At 45.3% G+C, this 6,000-nt stretch overlaps 1 long non-coding RNA gene across 1 annotated transcript in view; it reads right to left on the reverse strand.

Moving 5' to 3' along the window:
* Window positions 1-4,447, reverse strand: part of LOC139037378 (uncharacterized) — a 100,511-nt gene extending 96,064 nt beyond the window's left edge. The window contains exon 1 of the long non-coding RNA XR_011490152.1: window positions 4,050-4,447. This is a non-coding gene — a long non-coding RNA (uncharacterized lncRNA). The remainder of the gene's footprint in view (window positions 1-4,049) is intronic.
* Window positions 4,448-6,000: the final 1,553 nt, after the last annotated feature.

The following is a 6,000-nucleotide window of genomic DNA, read 5'->3' on the forward strand; positions in this document are numbered from 1 at the left end:
GGACTTTATCCCACCAGGCTCCTCTGTCCATGGGATTTCCCAAGCAAGAATACTGGAGTGGGTAGCCGCTTCCTCCTCCAGGGGATCTTCCCGACCCAGGGATTGAACCTGTGTCTCCCGTATTGCAGGCATTCTGCCACCTGAGTCACTAGGGAAGCCTCCAATAAATACTATCAATATCTAAAATGTCTTCCTTATCCCTTCTTTCCAATCCCACTGCTGCCCTATCAGCACAAGTAAATCATACTACCACATTTATCATGGACCAAAAGATACACAGTTGAAAGTCATAGCCCTTCCCCTCAAAGAACCCTCCTTTGAGGCAAGCACATGAACAGACAACTCAAGAAATTGTGGCAAGAAGCATAAAGGAGGTAAAGTAAATGATAAAATAGGTTGATGTGTATAAAGTAATACACTGTAACAAGTTTCCTAGCCCACAGGCCATCTCTATCATACCCTCATCCAGTCCATTATGCACACTGCTGCCCTAACAATCTTCCTCTTTTTGTGTTACTTAGTGCCCTGAAGTTTGGGTGGCTTCCTCTTGTCTATGGAGAGGTCAACATTAAGGGGAGATTGCTGACTTGTGGTTGAAGTGACAGGAAGCTTATGAGCTTGTTCAGAGAAAGTATCTAGAGTAAGAAGAGAAACATGACAATAGAAAGCTGAGCAAACTGGCATTAAAAGATCAGCAGAACATCTATTAAGAGACTCAAAAGGGGTACTTACAGAGGTGGGATGGACCAGAAAGGAGAAAACAGACAGGGATGATAGTGTAACGAGAAGTTGAAAACAGTCAATAGTAGTGAATGCTTCTAAAATTTTAAGCAAGAAAAGGACTGAAGGTAGCCTATTCATTGCCTGTTGGTTCATCAAAGTCTACTGTCAGTTGATTGATGGGATTAGAAATTGGGCTCCACTGATTTAGATTTGAATCTGAAGTGCAGGAGATATGAAAAGAAACACAGCAGTCCCTTTTTAAAAGGTTGGGAGTTGAAAGTGCTGTATTTAAAGCATTCAGTATTGTATTCAATTTATTTGGGCCCAAGGCATTGGTTGGACTTCCCAGGTGGCTCAGTGATATAGAACCCACCTGCCAATGCAGGAGACATAAGATACGTGGCTTCGGTCTCTGGGTTGGGATGATGCCCTGGAGGAGGGCATGGCAATCCACTCCAGTATTCTCGCCTAGAGAATCCCATGGACAGAGGAGCCTGGAGGCTACAGTCCACAGGGTCACAAAGAGTCAGACAGGACTGAAGCAACTTACCACACACACAAGGCGCTGGTTATTTAAACGCGGAAAGCAGAAACTGACTTGTTCATCTTTAAATGCCTCTCATAGAACCAACAAAGTGTTCAATGCATGTTTGTTTATTTAGGACAATGGTAATTTTTCTGTAATTAGTTCTTCTAAAAATATTTGTAGTTGCTTGGAAATAGTTTCTTTCATCAAGGATTTCAGACATTGTTCATTGGGGGGGTTTTGGGTGTTGTTCTATTAGTTTATATTCTCTGTGAAGAAGAGCTAGCTAAGCAGACAAAGAAACTTTCACAAATCACGTTTGAGTTATCAAAACTTATAACAGGCCAAATTAAGATTTATTTTTCTAATTTTGGCAGCCTATGAATTTGAAATGTAAATCAACAAGAAAATGAGATTTACCTTGCTCAGTTCAGGTCAGTTCAGTCACTCATTCGTGTCTAACTCTTTGCGACCCCATGAAAACCGCAGCACGCCAGGCCTCCCTGTCCATCACCAACTCCCAGAATTTACCCAAACTCATGTCCATTGAGTCAGTGATGCCATCCAACCATCTCATCTTCTGCCATCCCCTTCTCTTCCTGCCCTCAATCTTTCCCAGCATCAGGGTCTTTTCAAATGAGTCAGCTCTTCGCATCAGGTGGCCAAAGTATTGGAGTTTGAGCTTCAACATCAGTCCTTTCAATGAACACCCAGGACCCATCTCCTTTAGGATGGACTGTGGATCTTCTTGCAGTCCAAGGGACTCTCAAGAGTTTTCTCCAACACCGCAGTTCAAAATCATCAATTCTTTGGCGCTCAGCTCACCACCCAAAAAATCTTTGATGGAAACTCCTATTATGTGAAGCAAAGTGCCACCAGTATGCCATATCTGGTCAGTTCTTGGAACTAACTTTCCATTTGACCCTATTTCCTCGATGAACAGTGCCTGATGCTAAATGTCCTTTTTAAAACTGCCTTAGCATACAGATACCAGGGTTATGATTCTCCTGAAAGCACTAGATCTCAAGCCTGCCCATTGGTTCTGCACACAAAACCATTTATAATATGTAGCAGTAACATGATTACATATGTGTTTTTCACACAGAGGAAATAAATTACTCTTTCCTATGAAAACATCAAAAGCTCCCTTCCTCGCCATTCTGAGAGCAATTCTCCCGCAGTTATCCCCTAGGCTAGACCCAGGATATTCTGAAAGGCTACTTGTAATTCTGGTGCCAGCCTCCTATGTCTATGAAGTTCACCAAATCCTCATGGCAGAGAAGCACGGATTCTCAGAAGCTGACTTGAACCTTGCCGATTTCTTCCAACACCTCCTAAGCTTTTCCAAAATGGAGGGCTCTCCTGTCCTGCCCAGAGCCCAGGTCGATCAAGCCTTATCTGCTCTGCTGAGAGTTGGCATCCAAGGCTCAGATGCTGTCACTCCAGGTCCAGCCAGCAGTGCCAGGCACTCAGCGCCCGGGGCCTATATGCACAGGCCCCTGCCTTTAGTGCATCTGCATCTCTGGGGCCAAGGGAAGGCAGACAGAAAACACTCAAGGAAACACCAGGTCAGCAAGTCCTATTATTCATGGACAGAGAGAAAGCAGTGGAGCTGAAAGAGTGGACCCGGTCCTGATGGAGGGTGGAGGGAGTGTGGAACAAGTGGGGCACAAGGTCAGGCACCCCCTGACCTTCTCCAGGTCTCAGTGCAGGTCACAAAGCAGCACCACTGTGCCGCCATAAGGCAATATGCAATCTGAGCATCTAAGCACAGACCTTTCAGCCTCCGCAGAAGAAAGTCATCTTAACATGTCTCTTTTATGTCACAAATACTGCCTCGATGTTCTGAAAGGTGGGTTAGCCCTTCAGGAGGAATACCTCTGTGCACACACTTGCAAACAGTAAGGGTGCTAATCAAGCCAAACTCCTTTGGTAACCAAATACTCCCGTAAAAAGAAGTGTTAAGAGAGGTATGCTTAGCGTCTTAAGGGGGTGTCAGACTTTTTAACTGACATATAAAACAAGTAATTGCTTGGATCCATTGTAAACTTGAAGAGATTCAATCCTGCTTCCTTTCAACCAAAGAGGCACTTAGTCATTTCTCCTCTTTGTCTATCAAAACAGACACTGCATCCAAGACATGGCCCAACTCAAATCCTGTAATTCCCTCTAAGTCCATCACAACCTTCCAAAATAAGCTTGTTAGTTTAAAATAGCCTTGTAAATAGCACTCACCAACTCACACAGAGCAAATAATGATTTATACCTGAAAAAGGGAAAAACTGTTCATCAGGATTTAGTTCATCCGGAGGAAAGAATGATGTATGTGCAGGCTACTGTTTTAGTCATATTTACTTTAAAACATAAAACTTTATGTCTTTTTATTACAAGAATGAAACATGTCCAGTAGGGAAGGTTTAAAAAATACAGCTAAGCAAAAATAAATAAGGAAATTGATTAATGAAATGAACCATAATTCCACAATGAAGAGGTAACTTCTAACATTTTTATTTGCATTCTTGCAAATAGCTCTCTCTTTCTTTCTCAAGTCTGCCCTCCAAATGGGATCGTAACCCTTATATGTGAGGTGATTTTAGAGGGTGAAATCTGTGTCAAGAAATAACTATGAGCACACTGGACAGTTTTAGCTGCTGAAACCCAACAAGCCTGGTGGAGCGTTGGGTGCTGCCCACTAGTTTTAAACCATAATAGCTTCATTGGGTTCCCAGCCTCACACTAATTCCGCGCCACAGCTCTCAGCACCGGGCAGGATCGGGGAAGAGGGTAGCCAAGAACTTACTGGAAGTCAACATGTTTGTTCATCCTGGACCAGTAGCTCAGCCCGGGGACAGGAGCGCCTTGCGAGGGGGACGATGGATGAAGAGCGAGGAGATGGAGCCGGAATGCAGCGCAGCAGCACAGTGCTTGCCCTCTTCTCAGGGGAGAAACCCCGGGCTCCTTTCCATCCGCAGAGGGCACAGTGGTCAGCGCCCCTTACGCCCTTCAGGGCCGGGGGTGTGTGAGAAGGGGGTCTTCTCCCAGCGGGAGAGTTGTTTATTTGGCTTGTAACTAAAGGCAGTAGGGCTGCTTTCAGAAACATTTAATCAGAGCCCAGAATTTTAGCATGCGCTGTGGAGAAAGGAGGTCACTTTAAAGAAAGTTTTGATAAAACAACAGCAACAGCCACAAACCAGCCCCTGTAAGGGGCAAAGACGTGGGTGCAGTGTTTCTAGGGAAAGGACACTGACCCCATTTCCATTCTAGGGAAGGGACATTGACCCGATTGAATACGGACAAAAAAACTCATCAAAGGAGCTCACCAAACCCAGCCATTCACAAGCATGAAAGAGGGCCTCATGCCTCTGCATTCTGGCCACGAACCAAAGGCTCCATCAGCTTCAACACAATTAGTCCTATTAATATGGAGAGGCCTTAGAACTGCAGCAAATTCTGCTGGGCAGCCAACTTGCCTTAAATTATCTACCAAGGCCAATCCAAGAGATGTTTGCCCTAGAGTTGGAAAATATCAATATTTGGTGGGGGGATGGGGAATGGAACATTTCCTGAACTCTTGCTAACTACAGAATATTCTGTATTTCCCCATGCCATCCTCACAATAGCCCTCAAAGGCTCAGGGTTACTGTTCCCATTTCACAGATGAGAAAGTTGAGGTTCAGACTGGTTAAAGGACTTGCCCAGGGTCCCACAAGAAAGTGACAGGGTTGGCACTGGGAGCCTTGTCTACTGGTCCCAGAACTCATGTTCTTACCTCCATGCTGTTCTGATCTCAGCCCCCTTCACAGTATTCTTTCTGCTCTACCATTGATTCTATCTTCCTTTTCATAAGAAGAATGTTGGACTTTTATAGGTGATTATAACACATGTGAAAGCTTAGTTTTTCATAGACTTACACGTCATGCAGGAAAGAATCTGAAGTCAGGATGGGGTGATTTTTTTGTATCCCTCTACTGTAGCTTAATTAGCAAGAAAACATGAGTACACGAAGACTGTTTAATGCATTTAATATTTAATAATTATCCAACACTTAGCCAGTATTCCAAAAGAGACAAAGAGGAGAATCAAGAACAAAAAGGCAGGGACAGGGAGTGAGGCTTAGATAAGGCACTGAAGGTTTAAGGGAGAAGATGAGGTTTGAGGTCCTGTGCATTCTTAATGTTGTTCCAATGCCCAAAGCCTCGCCAGCTACCACTGTTTTCCTTCAACTAAAAAAGCCGCATTGCCCTGGGCAGGGAGCTGGCCGCCGAGCTCACTGGGGGAGCCCTGTCCGCAGGACACAGATTCCGCTTGCGGTTTTCCAGGGGTGGGACCAGTGGCCCTGGGCCATCTGTGCTCTCTGCCGGACCCCACAAGGGCTGACCGTGACAGCTGAGGGGGGCTAGGGTTGCAGCCTTCAGCACTCTGGAAAAAAACAGCTGCTGCGGTTCCTTTGCTCCCTGGCCTGTTCTCCATTGGCCAGTGGGACATTACAGTCTTTGTTATTCACGCAGCAGTTGGAATCTCTGCCCATTTAAGGAAGGAAGCCGCAGGGTAATCCAGCCCTGGCTGTGCCATTGACGAGTGACTCACTCCTTTCTGCCACGTGAACTGTGGATGAACCCGGGCCGTGGTGGCTCAGGCCTTTCTCAGACATGGTTGTAGCCTGTGCTGGGGTAGACTTAACGGACTCCTGTGGAATACGTGCACTCTTAGATATGAAGTCAAATCAAGCCCTGTGCATCATAAACCATGCT

This window comes from Odocoileus virginianus, chromosome 11 (assembly GCF_023699985.2).
Source record: "Odocoileus virginianus isolate 20LAN1187 ecotype Illinois chromosome 11, Ovbor_1.2, whole genome shotgun sequence".
NCBI lineage: Eukaryota > Metazoa > Chordata > Mammalia > Artiodactyla > Cervidae > Odocoileus > Odocoileus virginianus.